The sequence below is a fragment of the Pseudophryne corroboree genome, chromosome 3 (assembly GCF_028390025.1).
Source record: "Pseudophryne corroboree isolate aPseCor3 chromosome 3, aPseCor3.hap2, whole genome shotgun sequence".
Classification (NCBI taxonomy): Eukaryota; Metazoa; Chordata; class Amphibia; order Anura; family Myobatrachidae; genus Pseudophryne; species Pseudophryne corroboree.
The window spans coordinates 335,602,450-335,615,503 of record NC_086446.1 but is presented as its reverse complement, the minus strand read 5'-3'; the positions used below and the strand labels follow the sequence as shown (position 1 = coordinate 335,615,503).

Sequence of the window (13,054 nt, the reverse complement as noted above, 5' to 3'; positions counted from 1 at the left end):
CTATACTGGTCCGCTATACTCTAATGCTCAAATATTATGTTTAACCAAGGATGCCTCCCTAGCCACCGTGCACGTCACTTACACGCGTGTACCTCACGAGTACTCGACTTTTCTTGTGGTTCAACCTTTAAGTTATATAAACTTATGTGATACAAAAACACTCACTCATCACATATACACTTTTGCTTCTATTTCTATTTCTGCGCAGAAATTTTTCTTTAGCCCAGCTGTGTTACCAATTAGGAGCAGGATCTGTTAATTTAAATTTTGGATTTCCAAAAATAGACTTGCGTTATTTATCGCCTGTGGCGCTATTTACCGCTTTGCGTTACTTATCGCGTTGCGTTAAAAATCAACTTATCGTGACGAGCTACGTGGGCGTAACCGGACGCTCCGTTGCGTAATGTACGCTGCGTGCGTCTGCCTTTGGATTGCGTACACAAGTCTTTTGTTAGGGACACGTGTACGCAAAGCAAAGATCCACCGTAACACAATTTATATTTTTATCAATGTAGATGATCCCTGGTCATCTACCACACAACACACTGACTTCGCCTTATCTCCCAGGCAAAACTGTGTGTTTGTCTATCTTTTAACTATATTACCTTTACTCTTAAACTATGAAATAACGGCAAATCTTTTTTTAGCACTTCTATCGACTATAAAACTGGCAGACAGGAGAGTGATATACGAAAATGAAAAAGAAAAAGAAATGCAGATATATATGTGTGCGTGCGTGTGTACGCAAGACAGAAAAATAAACAGTTTTAAAAGACACTAGCGTTTTGTTCTTACCTCCGGTTCCCGGATTCCTTCAGCACTCTTTTATCTAAGCGAAGCAGACGCTTATCCTGTCAGCACTACGAGGGATACAACCTCCCGCCCTTTGCTGAGGGATAATGTCTGCTGATCTACCTAGTGCAGATATGTGAAGGACGGGCGAGCCGCCAATTGATAAAGCTAAATATTTATCGTGTATATAACCCTTTATGAGGTCTAAGAACACTGTACGCTATCTACGTAAGAAGTACCGTAAGGGTACGCAAGTTGCGTATCGATCGCTTAGCCGTGATCGAGACGCTCAGGCGTCACGTTCACTCACGGCCAAGTGATCGCAGGCAGGCAGACTATTGGCTGTTGACTTATCGTAATGATTCGCTATAGCGTAGCGGCGCTCGGGACCACGAGGAGATCACCAGCGATGCAGACGCTCACAACGTTAAACCTTTATATCTATACCTTTAGCAATGGAATACACAGCAAACCTTAATGTAGAGACAAAGTGTAAGTGCAACCTTGTGTAACCTGATTAACTACAAAGCTGCTTGAGTGTCACCGATGCTCAGGGAGTACTTAACACTATAAAGAATACACAGATACCTGGGCTTAGGGTCCGAAACCTATTATGTGTATTATGACTATTATACTTGCAAAAGGAATCACAGTACAAAGCATACACTACAATATAACATAAACCAACTAACCAGATAACTACACAGGAAATACAATACAATACAATTCAAGTCTAATCAAGGGAAAATACGAGAGAAAGAGAAGAGAGGGAGAGAGAGTAATGGCTCACAGTAAGACAATATGATTACGGAGAGAACTTACGCACAAGGGGAACGATCGCATGCGCCTCGATATCCAGCTCCCGATTATCAGCAATGAGAACCGTTGAAGAGAGTGAAGTTGGATATGGTCGGCCTGCTATTTATGCCCCACACACAATACAATTCAATGGTCCCTACAATCTCATTGTTCATTGGACACAGGAATTCGGCTTCGTATTATAACAAAAGGTCATAGGTTGATTCATACAGGTGGGCTGTGACTATTTCCAACTGCTCAGGTGGGAGGGAAACTGGGTTTCCCGCCGCATGGGTAATAAAAAGTGCAAATAAAGTAAATGTTCATAAACTTCTTATGTCCATAACTATTCGCACGAGCGATTGATCTGTTTCAAACCAACACCGGAACATTTCTAATTAAATATTCTTCCGATGGATACTAAACACCACTGTATTACTCCTGTCTGACCCTTCGTATCATACAAAGAGGGATTCCTCTGTTCATAAACATTCTATATTAACCAAACTTTCAGAATCTATCAAAGGGACCATGATCTACAAAATACATTATTAGTGAAAATATGTAATGATTGAGTCGCACGCTACAATCGCATAAACTCTACCGTAAATACGCATACCATGCGCCTGCGGGTGCCCGCGACTGTGAGTATGCGCACGTACGGGAGAGCGTACGCATGCGCAGCGCGGACCAGTGTGAGGTGCAAATATGGCAGTGTGTATAGAGATATTTTTCTGACTTTGACACCCCGATAACAACTGATAATTTCTAAAATGTTATTGGCATTATATCCTTTCCCGCCAGAGGTTAGGGTGCGTTGGGAAACACCCCCTAGGGTGGATAAAGCGCTCACACGCTTGTAAGAACAAGGGCTCTACCCTCTCCTGAGATGGACGCCCTTAAGGATCCTGCTGATAGAGAGCAGGAGGGCATCCTAAAAGGTATTTACACACATACTGGTGTTATACTGCGACCAGCAATCGCCTCAGCCTGGATGTGCAGTGCTGGGTTGGCGTGGTCGGATTCCCTGACTGAAAATATTGATAACCTAGATAGGGACAGTATATTATTGCCTATAGAGCATTTAAAAGATGCATTTCTATATATGCGTGATGCACAGCGGAATATTTGCCGACTGGCATCAAGTCTAAGTGCGTTGTCCATTTCTACCAGTAGAGGGTTATGGACACGACAGTGGTCAGGTGATGCGGATTCCAAACGGCATTTGGAAGTATTGCCTTATTAAGGGGAGGAGTTATTTGGGGTCGGTCTTTCAGACCTGGTGGCCACGGCAACAGCTGGGAAATCCACGTTTGTACCCCAGGTCGCCTCTCAACATAAAAGACGCCGTATTATCAGGCGCAGTCTTTTCGCGGGCAAAAGGTTCCTCATTTCTGCCCCGTGACAGAGGGAGAGGAAAAAGGCTGCAGAAATCAGCCAGTTCCCAGGAACAGAAACCCTCTCCCGCCTCTGCCAAGCCCTCAGTATGACGCTGGGGCTTAACAAGCAGAATCAGGCACGGTGGGGGCCCGTCTCAATGAATTTCAGCGCGCAGTGGGCTCACTCGCAAGTAGACCCCTGGATCCTTCAGGTGATATCTCAGGGGTACGAATTGGAATTCGAGACGTCTCCCCCTCGCCGTTTCCTAAAGTCGGCTTTACCGATGTCTCCTTCTGACAGGGAGACAGTTTTGGAAGCCATTCACAAGCTGTATTCCCAGCAGGTGATAATCAAGGTACCCCTCCTGCAACAGGGATCGGGGTATTATTCCACACTGTTGTGGTACCGAAGCCGGACGGCTCGGTGAGACCGATTCTAAATCTAAAATCTTTGAACACTTACATACAGAGGTTCAAATTCAAGATTGAGTCACTCAGAGCAGTGATTGCGAACCTGGAAGAAGAGGACTACATGATGTCTCGGGACATCAAGGATGCTTACCTTCATGTCCAAATTTACCCTTCTCACCAAGGGTACCTCAGGTTTATGGTACAGAACTGTCACTATCAGTTTCAGACGCTGCCGTATGGATGGTCCACGGCACCCGGGGTCTTTACCAAGGTAATGGCCGAAATGATGATACTCCTTCGAAGGAAGGGAATTTTAGTTATCCCTTACTTGGACGATTCCCTGATAAGGGTAAGATCCAGGGAACAGTTGGAGGTCGGTGTAGCACTATCTCAGGTAGTGTTGCGGCAGCACGATTGAATTCTCAATATTCCAAAATCGCAGCTGATTCCGACGACTCGTCTTCTGTTCTTAGGGATGATCCTGGACACAGTTCAGAAAAAAGGTGTTTCTCCCGGAGGAGAAAGTCAGGGAGTTATCCGAGCTAGTCGGGAACCTCCTATAACCGAGCCAAGTCTCAGTACATCAATGAGATGGTTCTGGGAAAAATGGTGGCTTCCTATGAAGCAATCCCATGCGGCAGATTCCACGCAAGAACTTTCCAGTGGGACCTGCTGGACAAATGGTCCGGGTCGCATCTTCAGATGCATCAGCGGATAACCCTGTCACCAAGCACAAGGGTGTCTCTCCTGTGGTGGTTGCAGAGTGCTCATCTTCTAGAGGGCCGCACATTCAGGACTGGGTCCTGGTGACCACGGATGCCAGCCTGCGAGGCTGGGGAGCAGTCACACAGGGAAGGAATTTCCAGAGCTTATGGTCAAGCCTGGAGACATCACTTCACATAAATATCCTGAAGCTAAGGGCCATTTACAATGCTCTAAGCTCAGCAAGACCTCTGCTTCAAGGTCACCCGGAGTTGATCCATTCGGACAACATCACGGCAGTCACCCACGTAAACAGACAGGGTGACACAAGAAGCAGAAGAGCAATGGCAGAAGCTGCAAGGATTCTTCGCTGGGCGGAAAATCATGTGATAGCACTGTCAGCAGTATTCATTCCGGGAGTGGACGACCTCCACCCGGGAGAGTGGGGACTTCACCCAGAAGTCTTCCACATGTTTATAAAACTCGACAAGTATTGCGCCAGGTCAAGGGACCCTCAGGCAATAGCTGTAGATGCTCTGGTAACACAGTGGGTGTACCAGTCAGTGTATGTGTTCCCTCCTCTGCCTCTCATAACCAAGGTACTGAGAATTATAAGATGGAGAGGAGTAAGCACTATATTCGTGGCTCCGGTTTGGCCAAGAAGGACTTGGTAACCGTAACTTCAAGAGATGCTCACGGAGGATCCGTGGCCTCTACCTCTAAGAAGGGACCTGCTCCAGCAAGGACCCTGTCTGTTCCAAGACTTACCGCGGCAGCGTTTAACGGCAGGGCGGTTGAACGCCGGATCCTGAAGGAAAAAGGCATTCCGGATGAAGTCATCCCTATCCTGATCAAAGCCAGGAAAGATATAACCGCAAAACATTATCACCGCATTTGGCGAAAATATGTTGCGTGGTGCGAGGCCAGTAAGGCCCCGACGGAGGAATTTTCAACTAGGTCGATTCCTACATTTCCTGCAAACAGGAGTGTTTATGGGCCTGAAATGGAGGTCCTTTAAGGTTCAAATTTCGGCCCTGTCAATTTTCTTCCAAAAAAGAACTAGCTTCAGTCCCTGAAGTTCAGACGTTTGTGAAAGGGGTATTGTATATACAGCCTCCTTTTGTGCCTCCAGTGGCACCTTGGGATCTAAATGTAGTTTTTGGGTTCCAAAAGTCACATTGGTTTGAACCACTTAAATATGTGGAGTTAAAATATCTCACATGGAAAGTGGTCATGCTGTTGGCCCTGGCCTGGGCCAGGTGCGTGTCAGAATTGGCGGCTTTATCCTGTAAAAGCCCTCATCTGATTTTCCATTCGGACAGGGCGGAATTGAGGACTTGTCCTCAGTTTCTCCCTAAGGTGGTTTTCAGCGTTTCACCTGAATCAACCTATTGTGGTGCCTGCGGCTACTAGGGACTTGGAGGACTCCAAGTTGCTGGACGTTGTCAGAGCCCTGGAAATATAGGTTTCCAGGACGGCTGGAGTCAGAAAATCTGACTCGTTGTTTATTCTGTATGCACCCAACAAGCTGGGTGCTCCTGCTTCTAAGCAGACTATTGCTCGTTGGATTTGTAGTACAATTCAGCTTGCACATTCTGTGGCAGGCCTGCCACAGCCAAAATCTGTAAAAGCCCATTCCACAAGGAAGGTGGGCTCATCTTGGGCGGCTGCCCGAGGGGTCTCTGCTTTACAACTTTGCCGAGCAGCTACTTGGTCAGGAGCAAATACGTTTGTAAAATTCTACAAATTTGATACCCTGGCTGAGGAGGACCTGGAGTTCTCTCATTTGGTGCTGCAGAGTCATCCGCACTCTCCCGCCCGTTTGGGAGCTTTGGTATAATCCCCATGGTCCTTACGGAGTCCCCAGCATCCACTTAGGACGTTAGAGAAAATAAGAATTTACTTACCGATAATTCTATTTCTCGTAGTCCGTAGTGGATGCTGGGCGCCCATCCCAAGTGCGGATTGTCTGCAATACTGGTACATAGTTATTGTTACCAAAAAATCGGGTTATTATTGTTGTGAGCCATCTTTTCAGAGGCTCCTCTGTTATCATGCTGTTAACTGGGTTCAGATCACAGGTTGTACGGTATGATTGGTGTGGCTGGTATGAGTCTTACCCGGGATTCAAAATCCTTCCTTATTGTGTACGCTCGTCCGGGCACAGTATCCTAAGTGAGGCTTGGAGGAGGGTCATAGGGGGAGGAGCCAGTGCACACCAGGTAGTCCTAAAGCTTTTACTTTTGTGCCCAGTCTCCTGCGGAGCCGCTATTCCCCATGGTCCTTACGGAGTCCCCAGCATCCACTACGGACTACGAGAAATAGAATTATCGGTAAGTAAATTCTTATTATCCAGACTATGATCTAAGCCAGGAAGGGGGTAACGTCTTAACATTACCACCATATTAGAAATAAGTACGTCTCCTGGTGTGAGAGCAGAAAATATTCTGCGGTGGAATTTCACCTGGGACGTTTCCTGCTTTTTCTGCAGGCGGATGTGGACCTACGTCTGGGCTCCATAAAAGTACAGATTTCGGCCTTGTCCATTTTCTTTTAGAAACAATTGGCTATCTCTCCCTGAAGTCCAGATGTGTTTGAAAGGTGTTTTGCGCATCCAACCTCCCTTTGTGCCTCCCACGGCACCTTGAGATCTCAATTTGGTGCTGCAGTTCCTCCAGTCGGACTGGTTTGAACCATTACAGGAGCTGGACGTAAAATATGTTACGTGGAAGACCGTCACACTGTTGGCCTTGGCTTCAGCAAGACTTGTGTCGGAGCTGGGGGCTTTGTCTCCCAAGAGCCCCTATTTAATTTTCCATGAGGACAGAGCTGAACTCCGAACTTGTCAGCAATTTCTTACGAAAGTGGTGTCAGCGTTTCACATTAACCAACCTATTGTGGTTCCGGTTATCACCGACACTTCTGCTACTTCAACGTCTTTGGATGTTGTGAGAGCTTTGAAGGTATACGTAAAAAGGACAGCTCGTCACAGGAAATCCGACTCGCTGTTTGTTCTATATGATCCCAATAAAATTGGGTGTCCTGCTTCAAAGCAGACAATTGCATGCTGGATCCGGCTCACTATCCAGCATGCTTATTCCTTGGCAGGTTTGCCGGTTCCAAAATCTGTACAGGCCCACTCTACTGGGTCGGTGGGTTCTTCCTGGTCGGCTGCTCGGGGTGTTTCGGCTTTACAGCTCTGCCGAGCGGCTACTTGGTCAGGTTCGAACACATTTGCTAAGTTCTACAAGTTCGATACTTTGGCCTCTGAGGACCTTCAGTTTGGTCAATCAGTTCTGCAGGAACCTCAGCACTATCCCCCCGGTTTGGGAGCTTTGGTACATCCCCATGGTACTAAATGGAACCCCAGTACCCTCTAGGACGTAAGAGAAAATAGGATTTTAATTACCTACCAGTAAATCTTTTTCTCGTAGTCCGTAGAGGATACTGGGTGCCCGCCCGGTGCTTTGTTCTTTCTGCACTGTTACTTGGATAAGTATTGTTGGTTCAGCTGTTGCTGTTCCTGTTTAAAGTTGGGTTAGCATAGCTTTCCTCTGTGTGTACTGGTTCGGAATCTCACCACTATCTTTATCTATCCTTCTCTCAAAGTATGTCGGTCTCCTCGGGCACGGTTTCCTAGACTGAGTCTGGTATGCGGGACATAGTGTGGGTTGGCTCCTCCCTCTATCAATTTCTTAAAGTGCCCATTGCTCCTAGTGGACCCGTCTATATCCCATGGTACTACATGGATCCCCAGTATCCTCTGCTGACTACGAAAAAAGGATTTACTGGTAGCTAATTAAATTCCTATTTTTTAGCACCAGAGATATAACATTACTATAGAAGACAGAAGCAGTTTGATGATTTCTGAAGTGTATAGGGATATACTAACTGCTCAGATTCAGACAAATTCAGTAAAGTTTGTTGGACGACGTTTTACAGATGGACAGTGGCCTAAAACATAATGTGGAAGCAACACAGGAGATTTTTAAGACAAAGAAGTAGAATGTTCTGGTATGGCAGAGTCAATTACATGATCTCAACCTGATTGAGGGTGCATTTCTCATGCTGAAGACAAAACTAAAGGTAGAAAGATTCATGAACTGCAACTGAAGTCAGCTACTGTATGGTAAAGGCCAGGAAACACAGCAAAAATGGAAACCTTGCATTTGTTGATGTCCATTCATACCAGGCTTAAGTCCGTAATTGCCTGCAAAGGTCCCTTAAAGTATAAAAGAACAATTATTTATGATTATGTCCAAGTATGCCTGAGCCACTGAAAATAGGGTATTCTGTATAAAAATGGTTACAAATCCTAAATGTTTCATACAATACTTTTGTGTAACCGCCTGATTAAAGCTGAGAGTCTGCACTTCAGTTGCATCGCCATTGTTTCATTTCAAATCCATTGTAGTGATGTACAGAGCCACAATTAGGAAAACTGTGTCGGTGTCAAAATATTTATGCTCTTCAACTGTACCTTTCTCTGGATCAACCTGATAACCCCTCCTCCACCTCCTCAGAAGTTTCATGATTTATATTTGCTGTTAATGTCTGTATTAAATAACCCGTGACAGCCCAATGGGTTAGCTCCTTTCTAGATAAGTAGACTGGTAATTTAAATGCACCTTTCAATTTTGTACACCATTTATCCCATTCTACTTTGTGTTTTCTGGTCTATGCCTAGGCTGTCAAGTATTGTGTGTGTTTATTTTTTATTTATGCTTACATGGAGGGGGTTAATATTTTTCCTTCAGTCCCAAAGATGCAACTTTCTTATGCTGCAAAGCAGAGGGCAGGTTGCCTCTTTGTGTATGCCTGTGGAGCAATTCTGGTATCAAAGACATTTTAAAATCCTGTTTTCAAACGAGTGCCTCTGCTCAGGGTAATCTACCATACAAATATGGAAACTGGTGGCATTGTTACGACCAATTGAGCTGGCATCATCAAAAATGTTCTGGGTGTTTTTATTTTTGAATTTTAAATCAACCACCACGTTAGATGGTATAAGAAACTTTACTCAGTATTGTTGTAGAGCAGAGCTGGCCAAACCGGTCCTCGAGATCTACCAACAATTCACATTTTCCAGATCACCTGGCTAGTGCACAGGTGTAGTCATTACTAATTAAGATGTGCTGCATTCATTCCTAACTGACAGTTCTACAGGTCTCCAGGAGGCCTGGAAAACATGAACTGTTGGTAGATCTCGAGGACCGGTTTGGCCAGCCCTGTTGTAGAGGGATGCAGTCAATTTACAGACAATCAAAATCCAGACGGTCGAAATCCCAACAGCAATTGACAGACGGTCAAAATACCGACATGGACAAAATACCGACATGTAAATGTGGGCAGGTCAAAATGCCGACATGAGTTTTTCATGATTTTTTCATTGAAACCGACTTGTTCATACTTTACCATCCCAGTGGACCTGAAGGAGAATATAATAGTGTGCCCGAAGCATGGCGAATCGTGCGAGGTGACGCGGTACACTTATATGGTGTCCATGTCGACCTATGTCAGCATACACAAAAAACACAATGAAAAGCCTATGTTGGCATTTTGACCTGTCGACATTTTACATGTCGGTATTTTAAATGTCTGTATTTTGTCCATGTCGGGATTTTGACCGTCGCTCAATTGATGTCGGGATTTCGACCGTCTGGATTTTGATTGTAGGTATTTCATACCGATCCTGTTGTTAAGATACCTTTTTACAAAACGGGGTAATTTTTACTAAAAAACCCCCGGACCTGTGCCCTATAATCGTCCCTGGTGGCTAGTGAAGCAGCTGCCCAGTAATCAGTGTCCACGCCAGCGCGTGTGGCCAGCCTCCCACGGCCGCGCTGGATCGCGGTAAAGTGCGGTCAAAGAGACCCCTTACCTCCCCCTTCCTGCGGCCCCACGATCGGGAGGATGGCGGCGTGTGACTGAAGTGTAGGAAGGAACCGGAGCCTCCACTGCAGTGACCCGGCAACCAGGGCGCGGGAGTATACAGCGCCGCTGGGGGTGATGGAGCTGCAAGCGGAGAAGTCTAATTAATAGACTTTGCCTGCTGCAGCCCTTGAAGTCTCTGTAGAAAAATCCTCTTCTTTTCTGTCAATTTAAGCTATCAATAGGCTGCCTCAGGCAGCCCCCTGTTAAGTGCCTGCTTACTGCATGGCACCAACTTACAAACTGAGCTCCTATGCATGGAGGCGGGGTTATAGAGGAGGCGTCGCTGTGCATCTTGGGAACAGTCAAAAGCTTTGAGCCTGTTGGTGCCTCGGATCAAGATCCTACTCTACACCCCGATGTTAATCCTTGGGGAGCCCAGTGTACCTCGCAGAAAGAGATTTAACAACGGTAAGTTCTTACCATTAATCTCGTTTTTCTCAAGATAAGTGCTACATTTGATGTAAAAAAAATGTTAAGCAAGTGGATAAGAGACCAAAGTCATTGGAATAGAGACATCAGTCTAATATTAAGAGACTATAGTGTAATTCTTTTAAATGATGTAGACTGGAATGGAGTACTTTAGATGTAGCTGTAGCTTATGTGTCAAGTAGAACTTCGCTTCAACTGGACGTTGGGTCTCCTTAAAGAACCAATAGCCAAGAAAATTATGACTTATTTCTCTTACGTCCTAGAGGATGCTGGGGTTCATATTAGGGTATAGACTGGTCCATTAGGAGCCATGGGCACTTTAAGAGTTTAATAGTGTGGGCTGGCTCCTCCCTCTATGCCCCTCCTACCAGACTCAGGTTAGAAAATGTGCACGGTGGAGCTGGTCACAGCTAGGGGAGCTCCTAGAGTTTCTCTGGTTTTATTATTTTTTAAGAGTGATTAGGCACAGGGAGGCTGCTGGCAACAGCCTCCCTGCTTCGTGGGACTTGGGGAGGGGGGGGGAGTAGTATCCAACCCTCTGAGGTTAATGGCCACTATTTCCGCTCACAGGACATTAAGCTCCTAAGGGTGATGATCGTTAACCCCCGAGGCGACCGCTCACTCCCGCAGCATGCCGCCACCCCCTAACAGAGCCAGAAGATCGCGGTGGTGAGTGTGTCACCGGTGACCCGACAAGTGGGGAGCCGGTGTGAATGGCGGCAACAGGGTGGGAGCGCAGATCTGACACTGCGCTCTGGACAGGCTCAGCGGTACTCGGGTGCGGCGCTGAGAGGGGCGCCCTGAACCAACGTAATACCCTTGAAAAACTGGTCACTCATGCTATCAGGGACTTAGGGACCGCTGCTAGCGCCATTACCTCAGGCCAGTATAAAGATTCAAAGTGCGGGAAGACGTGCCATGTTTGGGGGCGGAGCTTCTCAGAGCGGTCCCAGCAGCTCACCAGCGCCATTTTCTCCCTGCAGATCCACACCAAGAGACGCTGACAGGGAGCGCTGCCCCTCCACATAACTCTATCTATCCTGTGCGGTACCAGGGGGTTGTAGAAGGGGGAAGGGGAGCTGTATATAACTGTGTAGTCTATTAAGGGTGCACAGTCAGCGCCACGCAGTTATTTCATAACTGCCTACTGGGGCGCTGTGTGTGCTGGCTCCATTAACTGTGTTTCTCTGAAGGTACTTGGGAGAAACTGTGTCTGACATTTTCCTGTGTGTGCGTGTATGCAAATTTCTCAAATAGCAATGTCCAGGGACTCTGTTTTGTGCGGCAGAATATGTATCTTCTCCAGAGGAATCCATTCCCTGTACTCAGGAATGTAATATCATGTCTCAGCCTTCTCAATCTGAGCCACATTGGTTGGCTTCCATTAAGCGAATGTTATCCCAGATTTCTTCTAGGGTAGCCCATAATGAGACTGAAACACAAGTTTGGAGGTTTTGTCTGGTTCTGTCCCCACTTCCTCATCAAAATCCCCAGGTATATACCCAAAGAAACGTGCCCTTGCCCAGATTACGCAAGTCGTCACGGATTCTGACACAGCAGACAGTGATGGGGATATGTGGAGGGGGGGGGGGGGGGGGTGAGGCTTCCCTTGCTAAAGGGGTACAGCTCATGATTGAGGCCATTAGGGATGTTTTACACATTACTGACAAGTCCCCTGAATAGGTTGAGGAGGCTTATTTCACTGACAATAAGAAGCCCCCCTTGACTTTCCCTGCGTCTAAAAAAAAATTGAACGCATTATTTGAAAAATACAGATCCCACAGAGGGTTCTTATCGCTATTCCCTACCCTGAGGTGGATAGGAAAAAGTGGGAAAGCCCACCTATAGTGGACGCCTCTGTCTCTAGGCTGTCAAAAAAGTTGGTTTTACCTGTACCTGAGTCTACTGTGTTGAAAGAACCGGCAGACCGCAAGATTGAGACTACGCTCAAATCCATATGCACTGCTTCAGGCGTGGCGTTAAGGCCTGCTATTGCCTGTGCATGGATTTCTAAAGCCATCGTAAAGTGGTCAGGCACATTGCTTGAGGAAATAGATACTATGGATAGAAGTGACATTGACATGTTTTTACGTAACATACAGGATTCTGCAGGGTTCATGGTGGATGCCATGAAGGACCTGGGTAATCTGACTGCAAGGACATCGTCCATGGCTGTCTTAGCACGCGGGGGACTCTGGCTACGCCAGTGGTCTGCCGATGCGGAATCCAGGAGAGGTGTGGAGAACCTACCCTTCACAGGTCAGGCTCTATTTGGGGAAGTATTGGATGCGTGGATCTCCACGGCAACCGCTGGTAAGTCAACCTTTCTTCCCTCAGCCACTTTCGGACCGCAAAGGCTAGAAAGTCCAAACCTCCTACCACTTTCTTCAGAGGTGGTCAGGCAAAATCCCCCCCAAAAAAATCTGCACCCGCAGGTTCCCAGGACCAGAAGCCTGCCTCTATTTCCTCAAAATCCTCAGCATGACGGTGGACCTCACGGCCTGGAGAACGGGCAGGTGGGAGCGAGACTCGGATGTTTCAGTCACGTCTGGGTGTTATCCGGCCTGGATCCCTGGGTGCGGGATATTGTGTACCTGGGGTACAGACTG

The 13,054-nt window shown here is 46.7% G+C and overlaps 1 protein-coding gene across 8 annotated transcripts in view; it reads left to right on the top strand.

Moving 5' to 3' along the window:
- PABPC1L (poly(A) binding protein cytoplasmic 1 like) overlaps positions 1-13,054 on the top strand; it is a 472,274-nt gene that overhangs the window by 50,383 nt on the left and 408,837 nt on the right. Inside the window, exon 2 of one of the 8 annotated variants that reach the window (XM_063959589.1) lies at positions 8,025-8,168. The exons of the other annotated variants lie outside the window; for them this stretch is intronic. The gene's annotated coding sequence lies outside the window, so the exon portion shown is untranslated. The remainder of the gene's footprint in view (positions 1-8,024; positions 8,169-13,054) is intronic. 8 annotated transcript variants of the gene reach the window in all.